This window comes from Vombatus ursinus, unplaced genomic scaffold (assembly GCF_900497805.2).
Source record: "Vombatus ursinus unplaced genomic scaffold, bare-nosed wombat genome assembly UNPS02014807.1, whole genome shotgun sequence".
In the NCBI taxonomy this organism is placed as follows: domain Eukaryota; kingdom Metazoa; phylum Chordata; class Mammalia; order Diprotodontia; family Vombatidae; genus Vombatus; species Vombatus ursinus.
The window spans coordinates 514736-534848 of NW_020954585.1; the positions used below are offsets into that span (position 1 = coordinate 514736).

General features: G+C 40.1%; 2 protein-coding genes across 7 annotated transcripts in view; one reads left to right on the forward strand and one right to left on the reverse strand.

Annotated features, from left to right (window-relative positions):
- LOC114052094 (uncharacterized protein C7orf50 homolog) overlaps positions 1-20113 on the forward strand; it is a 338906-nt gene that overhangs the window by 164072 nt on the left and 154721 nt on the right. The gene's annotated exons all lie outside the window — the stretch shown is intronic.
- The window catches only part of LOC114052092 (probable G-protein coupled receptor 146), a 47643-nt gene that overhangs the window by 10361 nt on the left and 17169 nt on the right, over positions 1-20113 (reverse strand). Inside the window, exon 1 of one of the 3 annotated variants that reach the window (XM_027874529.1) lies at positions 14966-15061. The exons of 1 other annotated variant lie outside the window; for it this stretch is intronic. The gene's annotated coding sequence lies outside the window, so the exon portion shown is untranslated. Of the gene's footprint in view, positions 1-14913; positions 15062-20113 lie in introns of those variants that run through there. One more of the 3 variants, XM_027874527.1, reaches the window with a different exon arrangement.

The window sequence follows — 20113 nt, forward strand, 5'->3', positions numbered from 1 at the left end:
ACCCAGTGTGTTTTTATGAAATAATCACCTGAACTTAGTAGGTTAAAGCCAAACAAATGGAGAACAGAGTGAGATATTTAAGAGTAAGCATTTGGATTCCCAGAGTTCCCATCCCTATGCATTTCCACTTCCTTCATTGTCTTGCTCACTTTTGTAAGGAGAGAAAGGAACCTGGGGATAAATTACTTGTGTTGGTAGAGTCTCCAATTCAGTTCTATCCAACAGATATTTATCACATTTCTGCTACGTGTAAGAAACTACTATGTCTTGGGAATACAAAGACACAGCCTCCAGAAGCTTACATTTCGTTGAGGATGCATCACATGCACAGATAAGAACATACATGATTATTTTTGGACAGAGAAAGCACTAACCCTTGGGTGGACCAGGAAGGGCTTTATGTAGGAGGGGCCAGCTGAACTGAGCTATGAGAAAGCTTGCTGTTCTTCTTAATGCTGCCGTACTCCATGGCTCACTTCCCAGAGACATGAGCCAGAGAGGAAGGAGAGACCTTGGCTCGAGGGGCCCTTCACAGAGGAAGAAGCTAAAACCCTTTGCTAAGTGAGGAGGATGCTTCCGACACAAAGAGCTAGAAGCACATGGCACGAGGTGAAACTCCAGAGGATGTCTCTTCTCATCAGGGCTGAAGAATTCGGCTTTCCTAACATAAAAATAGTAACTGATATTTATATAGTGCTTTAATTCAGGTCTGTGAAGCACTTTACATATACTAGCTCACTTGATCCTCACAACAATCCCGTGAGGTAGGTGCCGGTATAAACTCTTTTTACAAGTGAGCAGCCAGAGACACTTAGAGAGGTTAAGGGACTTGCCCAGGATCTCACAACTAGTAAGTGTCTAAGTCAGGATTTAAATTCAGGTCTTCCTGACCTCAAGGCCAGTACTCTAACCACCATGTCACATTGCTGCTGTGGCATGGAGGCTTCGTTCTAACAGGAGACATTCCCAGCAGGGAAGAAGCACAATGTCTGGCAGCCAGATCCAGAGACCAGGAAGCAGCATTATTCATCCAGTTCTTTCGTTCTCTGCTTGTCCTCTTTTTTTTTTTTTAAATTTGTGTCAGACCTTCCTGATAACCCTTTCCTAGCAGTCATTTCAGCTTCATGGACTGAAAGGGACTATAGGAGATCCAAGTGTCCCTGGGAAGGATGGGAAGAGCAGCCCATCGCCAAATTAGAGAAAAGTAGCTCAGATGTCCTTGTGCAGTCATGTAGAAGAACATCCAGTCAGATGCACGCAGGCATATGTGTATTCAGGTCCAAACTCTTGTTTCCCTGCCACCCTGACCTGAGCCAGATTAGGGTCAATCTCACAAGGTTGTTTCTGTATTTAAGGATATTGAATGATTTCTTTTTTGGTTTATGGAGTGCATTTAGCATAGAGCCACATATCTGTTATGTTAATGTATAATAAAATATTCCTTTGATTCTAATTTGAAAGTTACTCATGTTCACCCAGAAATGCAATCTCAGGTACAACAGGATAACACCAGTTATCATGCACCCCCTACTCCTCCTAATGAAGGTAGTAATTCTTTCTACTTCCCTGCTTCCCAGAATGTATTGGGGAATGACTGCTTAGAAGCACTCATGACCTTTAGAAGGAGTTAGGTGATCTGGGTTTGAATCCCAACTCTGGGAATTACTGCCTGTGTAATGACTTTGAACGAGTAATTTAGCCTCTCTGCACCTCGATTTCCTCATCTGTAAAATAAGAGGGTTGGGATAGATGACTTTAACAGTCCCTTCCAGCTCCAAGTCTTTGATCCAATGATAAGGGAAGGTCCTCCTGAATTAATAACATTTGAGAGTGCTAATTGGGGTGCAGGCAAATATACAAAGGATGAAAATGAAACCAGAAAACCAGACATGGAAAGCTGGCATGACGTGGTGGTGGTGGTGGTGGTGGTGTTAGTAATTGCAGTAATCATATTTACCAAGTCCTAATAATGTTCCAGGAGCTGTATAGGCCACACAGCTAGATGTGATATTTGACCAGTGAAGTCAGACAAAATTTAAGTTGACTTTGTCTCTTGGAGCCTAAAGCACTGGAAATTTTTTTTAGGAGAAAGTTTTTCTAGCCATCTGGGGCTATTTGGGAGAATATATAGAAATAAAAAGGACATATTGATCTTTTAAAAAGATTAATAAAATACCACTCCCAGATCAAGGACAGAGGACCTGTATGATATCAGGCAAGTCACTTAACCTCTCTTCCTCATTTTCCTCACCAGTAAAATGGGTATAATGATAACACCTACCCCATAGGATTGTTACATGGTTCAAATTAGAGTACATACATATACTCCCTCTCTCTTTTCTGTATCTACATACACACACACACACACACAATATCTAAATCTTTTTACAAACCTTAAAGTACTGTATAAATGTTGACTATTATTAATAATATTATAATGCTAACAACAATAGTAATGACAGGGAAGGCCAGATAACATAGTGGTAAGAGCACCAGAAGATGTCAGTATCTCCTAGTTCTGGCATTTGCTACCTTTGTGAGTTGGGCTAAGCCGCCTCACCTTTCCAGGCCTGTTTCTTCCTCTGAAAAATGAGAGAATTAGACCTTTATGATGAGAGGCAACATGGCAGTAATGGAGAGAGAGCCAGTCTCAAAGCCAAGAAGCCCCGGGTTCAAGGCCTGCATCTGATAGTTACAAAATCTTTCACTGAGCAAGTCCCTTCACTTCTGAGAGCTCTGGGGCCTGAATCCTAGAATCTAGGCAATTCTCCAAGATGATATTTAAGGGACAGAACTTCATTTAGATATACTAATAAAACCACAGGTCCAGTCAGTTCACTCTGTGTGTGTGTGTGTGTGTGTGTGTGTGTGTGTGTGTGTGTGTGTGTGTGACTAAGAACTCTTCTGGCTCTAATCCTATGATCTTTTACCTGCCCCCTTTAAGGAATCTCTCAGTAAATTTCTCAGTATGTTATAAATATGAGTTATCTTTTTAAAGTTAATTTTGAAAATACCCTCAAATTGAGTTTGGGATATATAGAGATATATAAACACATATACTAAATATACAGAGTTCACAGACACATATCCATCCGTATATCTGTATCTATCTATCTGTCTATCTGTCTGTCTGTCTGTTTGTCTATCTGTCAGTCTATACTAGGTATACAGTCAACTGAACTCTCTCCACCTTGGCTTTCAGTAAACAACTTTCCTCCCTCTACCCTGCTACTTAAGCAGCTGCTAATGGTCTATTGGTCACTCCCTTTAGCAGCTGCTTAAGCAGCAGGTTATAAGAAACTTTGACTATTGAGAGCAGCTTGGGGATGAGAGTTGACCTGTGTGAGGGTATGGGTCAAAATCTGAATTTTTAATATGAACCAGTTCAGCCTCTGCAGCTGATGCTGTGTGATGTCTGTGTGTGTGTGTGTGTGTGTGTGTGTGTGTGTGTGTGTGTGTGTGTGTGTGAAAGAGAGAGAGAGAGATTTGGAGGGACAGAGGATAAGTTGAGATAATGGAGAGCTAGTGGCAAGAAGAGGGGCCAGGGACCCCAAGTTGTTGTTTGGTCATTTCAGTTGTGTCCTATTCTTTATGACCCCATTTGGGGTTTTCTTGGCAAAGATTCTGGAGCAGTTTGCCATTTCCTCTCCATCTCATTTTACAGATGAGGCAGAACTAAGCAGATAGGGTTAAGTGACTTGCCAGGGTCACACAGCTAAGTGTCTGAGGCCAGATTTGAACTCAGAAAGATGAATCTTCCTGACTTTAGGCCCAGCACTCTACCCATTATGCCACCTAGCTGTCCCCAGCAACTTCAGCACCTTGAATTGCTTGAAGGACAGACGTGAAGCATCTTAGAGCAAGGCCAGTATCTTAGAGTAGTGAGGCCTATCAGGGACCAAAGCATGGACAGCCATACTTGTGGTTCCTTCAGAATCAGCCAACGTGGAACACTGACATTCTGATCTGGGCTTTGCCCCTGACTTGTAGGGTGACCTTAGGCAAATCGTTCAACCTCTTTCTGCCTCCCTGTAAAATCAGTGTAATCATAAGCCAGCTGCCTCCACAAGGGTGGGGTGAGACCTAATTAATGTTTGTTGGGTACTTTAAGCTCCTTGGATGAGAGGCTACAAAGAAGTGTAAGGTGTTATTATTTTTAATTTGTTTACCTCATTGAATATTCATTGTGAGGTTTCTTGGTTTGAGTGGCCATTTGTGGAACCAGTTCTATTTCTAAAGAAAATTCAATGGTTTTTCAGACAGCTTCTTCTGTCAAGCTTTTGACAATTTGTTGTTGAATCCAAACAAAGTCCCAACTAAAATCTCACCTTCTATAGGAAGCCTTCCCAACCCCTCTTAGTTCTAGGACTTTCCTTCTTTTACTTATTCCCTATGCATTCTCCATATAACTTGCTTTATATATATTTGCATGTTGTTCTTTTCCCCCCTGCCAGTTAGATTGTAAACTCTTTAAGGCCCAGAACTGTCTTTTACCTCTTTTTGCATCCTCTGTCTGTAGCACAGTGCCTGGCACATGGTAGGTACTTAATCAATGTTGATTGAATTGAATCATCTCTTGGGCCATAGAACTGAGATGGGGCTAGACCTGTGATTTCATTAGCAGAAGGGAACTCCTGAGGAGGAAACTCCCTTTAATTATGGAAGTCAGCACCCAGATCTGAAACTTAAAGTCTTAGTTACCCGGAGTACTCCAAGTGACTTTTCCCCAAGATCATTATGTGTCAGAAGCAGGACTTGAATCCAGCTCTTTGTTTAAGGCTGTTACACCAGTTATCCACCCTCATGCAGAAAGCGTAGCATATACTTTTCCTTTTCTTTATCCTAAAATGACTTTTCTTAAAAATGCCTTTATGGATGTGCTATTGGGGAGGTGTTAGCTTTAAAATTTTATGAAACCTTTAGGCTTCCTTCTTGATAAAAAAATGTGGAATCTCACTGGTCATAACACTTAGAGACAAGTTTATTTGTTTGAATCATTTTGCTTTTTCCACATTGTCAAGAATGCCTTCCAGTTATGCTGGTTTAGCGATGGCAGTGAGTGAAGGCATCCCCACTAGAACAGGATCAGCTCTTTCTAGAATGAATAAGCTTTCTTTTGTAGCTTGGAACAAGTGAGAGAAGTACCAGTTTCAGGGGCAGCTAGGTGGCGCAGTAGATAGAGCTCTGGCCTTGGAGTCAGGAGGACCTGAGTTCAAAACTAACCTCATACACATGATACTTACTAGCTGTGTGACCCTGGGCAAGTCACTAAACCCTGATTGCCTCAGAAAAAAAAGAAAAAAAAAGAGAGTGGAGAAGTACCAGTTTTACATATTGGGTTGCCCTGCTCCATTCTTCTGAATAATGCTTTTAGTTTTCCTGCCCTCTTCTGCTTCCTTTATGATCATTTGTTCTGTGTTCTAGGGGTATAAAGCATTGAGGTCCCATTTCTCAGAATTATAGATTAATGTTAAGACCATCAAAGGTGATATGAGAGTCATAATTTGACTTGTGGCACCCCAGTTTTGAGACAATGAAGTAGCACTACAGTCTTCATCCTTGAGAAGGACCCAGGCCTGGCAGAAACAGTAGCTCTTTAGAAGAAACAAGAACAACACTTTACTTCTGATATTGACCACTGCTTAGGTTCTTAGGACCGAAATCCCTCTGAACTTTGGCATCCATCTTAAAAGGCAACAATCCCTGCCAGATGAAATGGGGCTTTTCGTGGAAGCCATCATCCAGCCCTACCCAATTTTCTATCAATAAAGCAAGTGAAGGCTGACCCAGTGAATCAGCAGCTATACATTTCACTGCCTGTGGCAGAATCTCCCATGGTGAAGTAGGCTCAGAATTGGAGGGCTGGACGGTAACCATGCTCTAGGAATGATCAGCAGCAGAATAAAGGTTTCCAGGCAAACCAGCAACACAAACAGAACCATGTCTTTGCTCACTGATCTGAGGGAGCCCTGCTGTGGTGTGGTTGGGTCAGAGAGTGTGAAAGCAGACTTTTAACGCTTAGTGGCAGGTGAAAAGATGATGTCATTAATGAAGTCACCCTTTCCCCCTTGATGATCAGGAAGGGCCTGTGGCATAGAGGAGAGTTTCTACTGCCTGCTCAGTGTAGTGGGGTAATGGCTGTCACTGTCCCAGGCAGTTTTTCCATGTTGGAAAGCAGTAAAAAAGCCCATTTTAAAGAATCAGCTTTATAATAGTTGGAAAACAACAATGTGATCTATTTTCTTAAAGGCTTTCTGGGGTTATAACAGAAGGCATACACTATACAACAACTGTATACTATACAGCAGTGTACAGAGAGGATGTTGACTTGATCTCTGCTCTACCTCCTATTTTTATATCTCAAGTTAAGGCTTTACTCTCATGGTGTTGTTTGTGGTTGAAAGTACATGCCATGTGGTTTTTCTGTAGAATTTAGTCTTAAATAGAGTTTACATAGAGTCCCTTAAGCCACCCAAATCAGATATTTTAAAAGGCTAGATAGTAATCCCTTAAAACTTGGAAAAAAAAAAAGAAACCACTTTTGATTATCATATGGTAGAAAGTAGTTTGGTCCATTTAACTTTTATGATCATCTGAAACAAATGAGAAAACACATGAAGGAGAGAGGTGGAGTGATGAAGCAGCATGAGTGCAAGTCAAAGGCAAAGTATAAACATTCAGTTTAATTTGGTGGGGGCAGCGGTTAGAGGGGGATCAAGAGAATAAATAGCAGTGTAGCAAGCAAGGAGAGATGAATATTAATAGTAGTAGTACTTACAAAGTTCAAATTCTTTTAGTAACGTTAAGCTCCTCTTATGATACATATAGAGCTTTTAATAGTTTTCTTTACCCTTATAATCTTTGTGTTATGGGCTAGCGTTTCAGTTTCTAGTATAAAGTTAGAATGTATGCATTCATTTCTTTAGCATATCTTTATTGCTTTTGAAGGAAAGTGAAATTGTGAGAAGAAAAAACACAAGTATCTTGAGACCCCATTTGTCATGTGAGTCTATGAGAATGATCCTCAGAAATCCAGGTGACATTCCAAGACTGCATGTAATGTCTGAATTTTAGCTGAATTAATAGAATTCCCTCCCCATGATGTATATTCTTTACCTATCAAGTCTCCAACTTGTAGAACTAAGCATCTTAAGCTGTATGCTTTGGTGCAGATACTCCATTTTATTCACCTTGAGTAAGGAAAGAACCATTGATTTAGGTGTATTGCTTCCCAAGCTATAGCAGGTTTTGACAGTGTATGTTCGGGTAAGTAAAATTCAGGAAAAATCAGATCTGGTAAAGATCCTGCCTGAGAGTAATGACTATAGGCCACTAAATAAACTATAATAAAACCCAAGGATCAAAAAGGGAATATGTAATGGAAACAGGGCTTAAAATCCACCAACTGTGTGAGCAACTCAAAAAACATCAGAAAGTCTTTTGAAGAGTAGCTTCTTAGTGGATGGGCTAAACCATGGCTAGGATCCTGGATATAGGAGTCTCAATCTGCAGTTGTCAATTCAATTCAGCCAACTTTTATTAAGTAATACCCTTGGACAAAGCACTATTATCCAGTAGGTGCTAGAGAATTTAGGAATGGCATCTAACAGTCCCTGCTCTGAAGGAGCTTAAATTCTAATGGGGGGAAGGTGGGACACTCAAAAACACTATATAAAATCCTGTCTAAATGAGAGCTGCTATTACATACATCAATATTGTAGATAAAATGTGATGAAGGTTGAAGGAGAGATACATTAAAAATAGTATAGGAAATTTTTAGAATGGAGAAATCAGCTTGTGAAATAAGGGAAGCTTTATATAGGAGGTAGCTCTTCAGCATGACCTTGAAGGAAGAGAAGGATTTCAATAGTCAGAAATGAGGAAGGAGAACTTTTCAGGAACAGAAGATCGACGGAGGCAAGCATACAGAAGAAACCAAGGACTAGTCCTGTTTGGCAAAGCCTTAAAGCCTTTAGTATGCTTGATAGGGATTAAAGTGTTTCTGAACTAAGCCTGGAAAGGTAGATTGGTGACAGATTGTGGCGAGCCTTAAATGCCAAGCAAAGGAGTTTTATTTTATCCAATATAAGCAATGTGGAGCCTCTGAAGGCCGCTGAGTAGGACATTGATAGGGTTAGGCCTGTGCGTTAGGAAAATTACTTTGGCATCTACATGAGGGATGGATTGGAGAGGGAAAAGACTGATGATAGAGAGACCAATTAGGAAACTGCTGTAATAGTCCAGATAAGAGGTAGAGAGGTGAGAGAGTAGACAGATATGAGAGAGTTTGCAGTGTGGAATTCATAGGAAAGAATAATAGCATCCAGCATTTATAGAGCTTGCTAGGCACTGTGCTAAGCACTTTACAAATATTATCTCATTTGATCCTCACAACAACTCTAGCAAATAGGTGCTATTATTATCCCCATTTTACAGATGAAGGTAATGAGGCACACGTAGGTTAAGTTGTTGTTATTTGTTCGTGGTTTTCGAAGAGGGCCAGTGACATCATGGGTGATGTCTTGACTTGCACATGCATTGAGTTTAAGTGAGGCAGAGTTGCACAAAGTTGTCAACTTCACTTTCTCTTCCTGAGTCATCAAAGTCCAGTGGCAGGACAAAAGTCAAGACAACTGGTGATGGCTTGGAACACAGTGGATGACTTTGGCATCTTTGGTGTTTGACCAAGCTCTCAGCACTCCATGGCACCTGCTTCAGCCACAGTCATAGCTATTGGAACAGATTGTTCTCATCCACCCGCTCTACCAGGGGTAGTCTTCCCATGCAGTTGCGATAGACATCCCCGTAACTTGACATCAGATTTGAGGCCTGTTGGATACTTTCAACCTGTAGGTGCTAGAGAATTTAGGAATGACATCTAACAGTCCCTGCCCTGAAGGAGCTTAAATTCTAATGGGGGGAAGGTGGGACACTCAAAACACTATATAAAATCCTATCTAAATGAGAGCTGCTATTACATACATCAATATTGTAGATAGAATATGATGAAGGTTGAAGGAGAGATACATTAATAATAGTATAGGAAATTTTTAGAATGGAGAAATCAGCTTGTAAAATAAGGGAAGCTTTATGGAGGAGGTAGCTCTTCAGCATGACCTTGAAGGAAGAGAAGGATTTCAATAGTCCATCTGCTGAGACAGTTTACTGGGGTGCTGCACATGCTACAGCTTCTTAGAGCCACAGGCAAGATTTGGGTGAAGGGGGGCACCAAAAGTGGATGAGCAGCCCTGAAAAGGGCTCAGCAAGCCTTTACACCAGAGGTGTGAGTCCTCCCTGAACACCCAGTACCCCAAGCACCGAATAAGTTAAGTAACTTGTCTAGGGTCACACAGCTAATAAATGTCTGAGCTAAATTTGAATTCCATTTTCCCTGATTCTAGGTCCAGCACTTTATCCACTGCACCACCTACCTGCCTACAATTTTTTTTTTTTTGGATGTAGGAGATGGAGATTAGAGCAAGTCAAAGATGGCTAACACTTTGAGCATCAAGACTTAAATGATGAGGTCCACAAGGGAGAGCCTTTTTAGGGAATATACAGAAGGGGGGAGGACAAATATCTGAACGTGTCCTCACATACCCACATAGAGTTTGGAGGAGGAATTTTAAACAGTGAAGGAAGAAGAAGGAACAACAATAGACAGAAGGAAATCCAGGAAAGACCCAAGTCTTGGAAGCGGTGAAAGAAGAAAATACCAAGTTGGGTATAGTTATCAGTGTCGGATGCTGCAGAGAGGTCAAGAAGGAGTGAGGAAAGTCTTGGTGGTGTGACTGATATGAAAAGGTTATTGGTAACCCTTAAAGGGTAATTTCATTAGCTGAAAAAGTAGGACATGGATTGCAGAGGCTGAGTAGCAAGTGGATATTAAGGATGTTGAGGCAGAGAGCAAAGAGTGGACTCATTCTCAATAAGAAAAGAACAGATTGAGGAGGTAGCAAGGCAGAAGAGAGGGGTTTTTGTTTGTTTGTTTGTTGTTTTTAAGGCTGCTGAGACCTAAGCATGTTTGTAAGCAGAGGAAAAAGCAAAGAGAGGGAGAGATTGAAGAAAGGGAACGATGGCTGGAACACCATCATGGAGTGAATGGGATCTGGGACATTCTTGAAAGGTTTAGCTTTGGCAAGGAAGGAAACTGACCACCTCATTCTCTGGATGATCATAGGAGCACAGATTCAGGGTTAAAAGGGACCTTAGAAGACATCTAGTCCAACCTTTCTTGTTTTACAGATATGAGAAACTGAGATTCAAAGAAATTAAATTATTTGCCCAAGGTCGAACAAGTGATAATTGGCAGAACCAAGATGTGAACCCAGGTCCTCTGACTCCTTGAAGGTCCATAGTGCATTTAAAGGTAGTTGTCCTCAATTATGGAGGAGGGTAGATCAAGGGGCTTATGAGGATGGCTTCAGTTTTCTCAGTAAAGTGAAAAGCAAGGTCATCTGTTAGAGGAGGGTGGGGGTAAGCTTGACATCCTGAGGAGAAGGTTCCGGAATCTCAGTTTTAGGAGGCATGATAGAGAATCAATCAGAGATGATTCAAAGAACGGGAGAGACCCCAGTTAAGGTCCATTGATTGTTGTAAAACTGCCATGAGTAGCATCCTAAAATACGAAAATTTAAAAAAAGTGTGTGTGTGTGTGTGTCTGTGTGTCTGTATCTGTGTCTGCATAGGGGTCTGGATACACAGAGTAAACAATTTAAAAATCAATAATATGATTTTTTTAGGTAAGAAAATTATACTGCTTTTCACTTCCTTGCTACAAAGGTACCTAAATTAATTTAATTGAAACCTTAAGATTTTCTTTTGCCTTTGCGAATAGACTTGCATAGAGTCACAAAATTGTCTAGTCAGTGTCTGAGGCAGGATCTGAATTCAAGTCTTCCTGATTCTAAGTCCAGCAGGCTACCCAGTACGCCACCTGGCTGCCTCACTAGACACTGGAGGCAGAGGGGAGTGGACAAGATAACCTGATTTAGAGACAGGCAAACAACGGACCAAGAGCCAAAGCCAGTCCTCTGCTTGTTTTTGCCTCCAATCAAAGAATGGTTTTAAATGTAAAAAATATGTTGACTTCAGAATTCCAATGTGTTTTTCTTCGTTTGTGATTAGTTGCAGTAATCTGGTTGGCCACGGATACATCTTATGGTTTAATCAATCTTAGAATCACTTAAGCTTTCCACATTTAGCGAGGGGGAAAGATGAAATTGTAATTTATAGTACCTTTCAAATACTAGGTGCTTAATAAATGTGGTTGGCCTGAATTGAACAGACTCTGCCTTTGTATACCCAGGGCCGAGAACACTGCAAGTGCTTAGTAAAGGTTTGTTGATTGACTCACTCAGTTGCCGAACATCTATGTGCCTCATACTGTGTTGGGCAAGAAGAGGAGCTATTATAAGTAAAGTAGTTTGCAAATTAAGTTTTTCAGGCCTTTTTATGGCATTAACATAATCTAATAGACTCCAGCTCCAAAATAATTCCAAGCAAGTGTCTTGGAATAAGCAGGAATATTTTAAAAAGTTAGCATTAAATGTTTGTTTACCTTTGTAATAATGGGTGGAGGCTTTAGCCTCAATTAACACACATCACTAAGACAGATTCTTTGAAAAAGCTGATAAGTTGTTATTGCTTTCATACAGCTTCCTAATATAGAATGCTTACTTGTGCTGATTTCCATCTTGTATACAGTGCCTTCAGAGTAATGATATATGACTCATTAAGTATCTAAATTGTTTTGGTTTAATGGCATTCTGCTTTTTCCATTTCTAAACTATGAAATAATGAGATTGAAACTGTACTCACCTGGTTCATAGACTTATAGATTGAGAACTGGAAAAGGCCTCTGAGTTTATCATATCCAGTCTCTTTACTTTACGGATGAGGAAACTGAGACTCAGAGAGATGCAGCTTGTCCTTAGTTATATTAGTTGTAGCAAAGTCACAGTCTAACAAGTTTTAGTCTCATGCTGTTTCTACTGAACCACACTGTCCTTGCTTGTACTCCTCCATGGAAATAAATAAAAGTAACCCTTGAGTAACCAAAGTTTGTGGAGTTCTCTTGGCCACTTAGTCAGCTGGTTGCTTTAGACCAGTTGAACAGTGGACCCTCCTTTGCAGCTAAGAACATTGTTTACTGAATACTTATTTTTCCCTTGATTCTTTGTTCTTTGACTTCTAAGGTCTCCTCTTGAGAGTACTGACATCCTAGGAAGTTCACAGGGTCCTGCTGAGAACAGATAGAAGTCTCAGTAACAGCTGTTGTGGCATCATGAGTCTGCCATCTTTGGCTGGTTATGATGATTGTCTAATCTCAAAGACATAAGGTATTACTAAGTTGGTGGTTCTTTGGGAAGGGGGAACTAGCAAGGTTATTTTTACTTTTCACATTTGGTCCAATAGAAACAGTTGTTTCCATAGGTTTTACTAGGTTAATTTAAAAAATGGAAAACAGTTGGACACTCTCACTTTGGAATGTGTGGGTGGGAAGGGAGTAATGGGATGCATATACAAAATGAATGCACATGACACTTGACTTATCTCACTGTATTCCCTTCTCTGTTATTGAAGTTTTGTTTTTGTATTCTGACTCCTCATTCTAACTCCTCAATACAGGCTGATTCACTCCTCTAGGACTGAACTTTGCCTTCATCAGTCTCAGATTTTGGCGATTCAGATTAAAGAAACATGATTCCTCCTACCAGTTAAAATTCTACCTTTTCCTCTCCTGGGCTGCCTTCTTATTTGGCTTATTCCCAAAGTGAAGTCATATAATCCTATGCTTGTGATCAAGCTTTCACAAATGCAGTCTAATGACTTTGTCGGGGGATCAAATAGGACAAGGAAATGGGCAAAGTGAAAACCTTGGTTTAAATATCAAGGAATTCTGGGAGTCAGCACACAGGGAAGAATCATATTAAACAGTGGTTAAGAAATTTTTTGTTGTTGTTGTCCTAATATGCAGAGTGGACCAGATTCTTTCAGTGGGTTAATTACTCCCTTGAGGTAAGGCAGGCATTTGGGGAAGCTATGTTAACTCTCTTAGGCCGCAAAGGTACTGTTTAGTGGTCTGATGGTGTAATTAAATGACCGTTTAGTCAGTTACTGCTTGAGTGTACCACATGGTACTCGTGTGGCCTGAGAGAGTAAATGCAGCTTCCAGAAGTGCTTAGCTTTTCCCCTTGGGAATAGTTTTACAGGTGGATTTATATATGCAGTAGAAAGAAGCACAGAACCTCTCCCTCCCCCCAGTCATATAGATATATTGCTGCTAGCATGGTACATGTATATAGCCTATGTATAATGCAAGTATTTTACACATGAATTATGAAACAGGTCTAATCAATTTTTCCATCCTAGCCTAAAAACACATATGCCTACTGTCATAAATAACTGATGTAATTTACAATCTTCTCCCATTAGTCTCCAGAAGGGCTTATGACCCAGCACTCACTGTTAAAGTTAACTTTAACATTCTTCCTAAGACCTTCTCTTTACCATACCATAAAATTTTTTGTGCTAAAAGACAATGTAAAATTTTTGTTCCAAAAAAAAAAATGGCCATTTGGATATCTGAGCTACTGTTTTTGGAGCTTGGAGCTATTACTAGAATGGGATGCCTGTTTTGTCCTGGGCACTGCAGAAGGGGAATTTATTTCTCCCCTGCAAGATGTTTAGACACCACCATCCTTTCAGGATTGCCAGATCATTCCCTTGTGGAGATTGAGGGAGAAGGTGGGCCCTTGAAAAGGATGAAAGAGCGGAGTTATGGGCTGGGAGAGGAGAGGGAGATGATAGGCTGGCCCTTTCCCCAGCAAAGCTGCACCCACCGAATGCTGTTTTGAGTCCATCTACCTTCATTTTCACCCCACCTCCCAAATTAATTTGTCCTAGGTTTAAGAATTCCTAGCTGTGGCTCTCGCTGAAATCAGGAATTTTGCCAGCCCCAAAAAAGATGATCTCAGATCCATGGCTTACACATACTGTTAAGAGCTGCTAAACCATTCACTTCATTCCCCCTGGTTTTTGTTTGTTATTGTTTAGGGTTTTTCCCCACAAGGTATACATATAGGAAATCCTACATATAAGGTAGGAGAGCTTTTTGTCAGTCTGTCCAACTGTTAGGTAGATTTTAGGACCTCTCACTTAAGATCAAGTTGAGTATTTCTAGGGAGACAGAAGTCCTCTTATAAGTGCATCTCCATTAATGATGTGCTTCAGGTTCAGAATGAATTGCCCTGTTGCTAATTTAATTACCACATGCAACTATTCAGTAACCTACACTGGAATTAGTTAATGAAGAATGACTGATTTAACATTTTCTCTAACAGTAACAAACACTAAATTATAATACCTACTGAAGGTATAATATGATGGTGGTATACTGTAAGTACCACCTTGAAATAAGTTAGTTTGTCTCTTCAGAATGAATCTTTTTTGCTTCAGGAAGCCAATAAATTTGACATCATCCAGAGATACACCCTAAGATTTCATGGTTTAAAAAAATAATAATAAAAGGATGGAGGCACCAGCCACAAACTACCCACAAGAATAGCCCTTGACCTGCCAGAAGAAGCCTTTCATGAAAACCATATTAATTCCTAAAGAAACAGTAGCTGTTAAGATTAATAACTGTGGCATGAAGAGAAGGTTAATAGCCTTCAGATCAAAGCTACCATACAATGTCCCTTCAGCAAACTTAATGACAGCCCATTATAACAGGACAGTATATCTCTGTGTGTGTGTGTGTGTGTGTGTAAGGGGAAACATTTGAAAGAGTCAGTTACTTTCCCGTTCAACCCACTGGGTGTGAGACATTTGCAACTGAGTTTTACAGAGCAAAAGTATAAGCTGCAAATCTCAATGTAGTTTGTTTTTTCTGGGAAGGGGAACACTCACCCAATAAATGCCACCTTGGGGTTTTACTTGATAGCAGGCGGACACCACTCACCCCTCCATTTAAGTCCAACCAGGCTGCAATGTCTTTGCTTCTCCACAGAGGTTATCACAGCTTACCAAAAAGTATGCCGAGCCCGGTGCCCTAAGGTTTGTGAGCCAGGCTGAACTCTGTCTGTGTACACACGTGACTCCCCCCCTTTCCCCTCCCTTACACTCATACCCCTAATCCTCTAAGCCTTAACTGTCTGCTTTCATTGGCTGAATGTATTACAAAAACAAGCCCTCAGTCGTGATAGCTCTAAGTGATTAAGACAGGGGGAGCATTTAAGGGGACATTAATCTTGGGGCTTGATCATTGCCCTGAGGCTGCTTGCCCGGTGTGGCCAGTTATGGACATTTTTGCTAGAGCTGTATTTTTTAAAGCACCCATTTGTTTCTCTGAGTTGAATGAATGGTGTTATTGTATTAAGAGGAGCTAAAAAAGCCTGTAAACGTTAAGTAAGACAAAATGACTACATATATGCAAACAGGATGGTAGCTGAAAATGAGGAAAATGAATTTACCATGATCTTTATATTATTGTATGGAGCAGTTTACCACACAGGCATCTGAAATGTCTCAAAAGGCCATGGAAAGCACTTGAATGATAAAAATGTCTGCTTCTCAATACTCTTCAGTCCTCACCAACATTAGTAAGATTTTTCAAGTCGCTGGTTGGTTCTGTTGCTTTCCCCACCCCCAAGCTTGGATGACTCTTCTTATTTCAGTGATTCAGATCACATTTTAATTAGCCTTGGTTCTAGATCAGGATGATTGAATGATGAATGCCTCCGTTTCCATATTACAGTTTTTTCCAAAGTGGAAATAAACCCCTGAATTTGTGCCTTCCGTGTCCACCCCCTTTTTTCCCCCACAGCATGGTTTGCTTGCTATATTTGGAGCCACCCCTAGCTGTCTTTTGTTTAAAGATGGCCTTTGCAAGCTGATTCTGCAATGTGAAAACCAGTTTCTAATTGTGTTACTATTGTGATAATGAGATGTTTAAAAAAGGTTAAAAGATAGGCCTCTCTCCTTCCTAGTACCTCTATAACACATTCTAGCTCAGGAGCTAAAAACACTTCTGTGTCATGATGCAGAATTATACAGAATGCAAGCTCATTTGGGAGCTGAATATTGTGATCAAAGATAACTCACTTATCAGTGGCATATTTTACTAAGTATCTTTCTTGGCTTATTTAAAATGAGTACGTGGGAGTAATCAAATATTTTGGGGAAAAAAAATTAGAAGTGGAAAGAACATCAGATGTGAAGTCAAAGGACCTGGGTTTGAAACCTGATTTTGCCCCTTACTAGCAAAGTGACCCTAGTGGGCTTCAGTTTATTTATCTATAAAATGGGGAGGGAGAGGGGTTTGGACCTCTAAAGTCCCTTCCAGCCTAAAATGTATGATAATCCTGTGATCCTAAAAGTAATGTAAATATGCTAAATATTTTTTTTAAAAAACTTAACCTTCTTAGTTTCTTTTTTCAATCCTAGGACAGTTGGATTTTAAGGTAAAAAGAGACCTTAGAAATCATAGGATTATAAATTTAGAGTTAGAATCATGCACTTCAAATACCCTCCTCACCATTTTACAGTCAAAGAAACTGAGATTCAGAGATGTTAAGTGACATGTCTGGTTAATAGCAAATCTGGGGTGAGAATTTCCACCTCCTGGCTCTTGGATCAGTGTTTATGCCTCTTCACCACACAACCGTGTTTGCTGTCTGTCCACAACACAGACAGGATGCCATAGCAATGGAGTTTGGAGCCATAGATGGAGCTTCTCAGGAGAATCATGATCTCCTTGGGAGCCGGTTATATGTTATTGAAATTTCTAAAGCACAGTCAATTTCTAAAGTCAGTAAAAACATATTAAGTGCCTACTCTGTGCTAGGTACTTTGCAAAATGCTGCATTAGCAAATTTAAAAGAACTTTTACACATATCACCTCTTAGCATGAAAGCTATGGCTGTATTTTCTCCCCACGTTTGTATTCTTCATACTTAGCCATGGGGCCTGATAGGTAAGTGCCTAATAAGTGTTTGTTGCTGCTATTGTTGTTAACTTGGAACCAGGACTGCCAGAAAGAGACCATTCACCTCTAATTTAAAAGTTTAAAAGTGTACCTCTGGACACCTTTGAATGTGAACTCCCTCATTTCTGCATCCATTCGTTCAATGGGACTGGTGGTTGTATCCAGACTATTCTACTAGAATGGTCATGAGCACATATACACCACAACAGTGCCCTGCATCTGACGCAGTCCTGTATAGTGCATCCATGGTGATAGTAGGAAGGGTAATAGTGGTGTGCAAACTTCCTTGGTTTCAGTGTGTGATAAATGCTCAGATTCATTGGCTTATTGGACTTTTTAAGTTATAAGGGCTACAGTCTGATACAAACTACAGCTTATGTAAAATTTCCTTGGGTAAGATCATTGTAGTGTCATCATTAAGGCATTATAATCAAACTCCACTCCAGAATTATGGAACCTGTATATACTATTTATAATATCATTTCTGTGGAGCTAACAGCTTCATGGTAACTTGTCTGACATTGTGTTTTCATGGAACCAAGTGATACTAGTTGGAGTTATACTTGATTTTCCTATATTTCAAATTTCTTAGTGTCATGCTATACCATACATTATGTAATACATGTGTCCCTGGCAAGGTGTATGTGAATTAGTTTTCTGTAAATTGGATCCTATATTAAATGCAACAAAAAACCCTTCACTATATATAAAGGATCGTAGCAATGAATCATTATCCATTTTGAAGCACTTCTCTCCTTTATCTTTTTTTTTTTTAATGGTTTGGCTTCGAAAGGGAATTTGTGCTTATATTTTTGTTTAATTTTCTACCAGTATTCTTCTTGCATCTCTTCCTGTACCTGGGCACTTTTCAGATATTCAGTAAATATTTGATGACTTGAATTATCAGTGCCACCAGTGAGAGAGACAGACAGACAGAAATGAGTTGGAACTTCCCAATAGGAAGGGGTAGGGTGCTGAACTTGGAAGAAATTCTGGGTGGTCTCACGATATTTGGAAAGGATTAAGAACCAGAGACCAGCATTGTCTTTGTCTTCCTTTATAGTTCATTTGTAGTTACATTTGCTGTTAAGTATAGTAGTTCAAAATGTGGCAAGTCCTTAAAGAGATGAGAGTACCAGATCATCTTACCTGTTTCCTGAGGAACCTGTATTTAGGTCAAGAAGCACAGTTAGAACCAAACATGGAACAGCTGATTGGTTTAAGATTGGAAGAGGAATACAACAAGGTTGTATATGGCTGTCACCTTATTTATTTAACTTATATGCAGAGTATATCATGGGAAATGCCAGGCTGAATAAATCAAAAGCCAGAATTAAGGTTGCCAGGAGAAATATCAACAATCTCAGATATGCAGATAATACCACTCTGATGGCAGAAAGTGAAGAGGAATTAAGAAGCCTCATGATGAGGGTGAAAGAGGAGAGTGTAAAAGCTGATGCTTAACATCAAAAAAAAACTAAAATCTTGGCAACTGACCCCATCACTTCCAGCAAATAGAGGGAGAAGAAATAGAAGCAGTGTCAGATTTTATATTCTTGGGCTCAAATATCATGAAATTAGAAGATGCTTGCGCCTTGTAAGGAAAGCTATGGCAAATCTGGACATCACCTTGCCAACAATAGTCAAAGCTATGTTTTTTCCAGTATCAATGTATGGCTATGAGAGTTGGACTATAAGGAAAGCTGAGTGCTATAGAATGTACGCTTTCAAATTGTGGTGCTGGAGAAGACTTTTGAGAGTCCTTTGGACAGCAGGGAGATCACATTAGTTAATACTTAAAGAAATAAACTCAAACTATTCACTGGAAGGTCAGATACTGAAGCTGAAGCTTAAATGTCTACATAATGGAAAGACAGGACTCATTGGAAAAGACCCTGATGTTGGGAAAGATTGAAGGCAAAAGGAGAAGGGGACCGCAGAGGATGAGATGGATAGATAGTTTCACGGAAACAATGAACATGAACGTAGACAGATTTTGAGAGATAGTGGAGGATGGAAGGACCTGGTGTGCTATGGTCCATGGGGTCATGAAGAGTCCGACATGACTGAATGAACAACATTGTAATTAAAAGTGTAGAGTTTTAACAGATTTATGTTGTGGATCAAGTAATGGAGATATTGAGTGTTTGTTAATAACATATTAGGGTTGATTAATAACATACTACAAGACAAATCACACTGTCATGTCCTTATCACTGCCCTATACATGTGTTTAAAATGTGTAGTTGAAATGAGGTTAGAATGATCTAGGGTCCTTTCTAATTCAAAGTCTGTGATCCTATGAACCTGGAAGGAGGCAAGAAAGGGATGTGTTATCCCAGATGGATTAAAATGAGCATGAAGGGTGAGAGTAGACCTCCTTGTGGTGTACATTCATAGATATATTTATTAGGTGCTTGTGTGTATTATCAAGCCCTCTTTATTCCCCAGGAGCTGAACTACGACCTTATTCCGGATGTCTCCCCAAGACTACCCTTCCTGACTAAATTGGATGAGAGAGTGTCACTAAACTTGTCTTTTACTCTGATTTATAAACCATCCCAGGTTACTTGAGGGCAACACTTCTGATACTCCTATCACAATGTCAATTGATTGTTTTGGACGGTGGATGCTAAGATGCTCTGAGAAGTTTTGATAGTATTCAGTCAGAATAGGAGCAGTGACCATTATCTTCTGAGTGCTACACTTAATATGCCTGCACTCGAGATACAAAACAATGGCAGTTTGCCTTGCTGCCATTTCTGATTTGGGGGAACTCGAGTTGCCTCCTGAACCAAGTCTTGTATCTATTATCTTTCAAAGGAAACAAGAGAATTAGCATTAGACCCCTTATACAGTTTTATCAGCATGAAAGGCCTTTCCCTTGGGGAGGTGAGTAAACAATAAAGGGAAAATGGCAAAAACCCATCTGTGCGTGTATTAAGCTGGGTTTTCAAAGAAAACTTCCCTTCAGTCAGGGGAAGATAAGAGTTTTATAGCTCTGAAATATAAATAATGCAAAAATATGTAGGCTTATACCCTGCTAACTAGCTGTTCAATGTTAACTGTACTTACTAACTGTAGTAAAATGAGAAGTGGAAAGAGAGGTCTAATTGGTTTCCT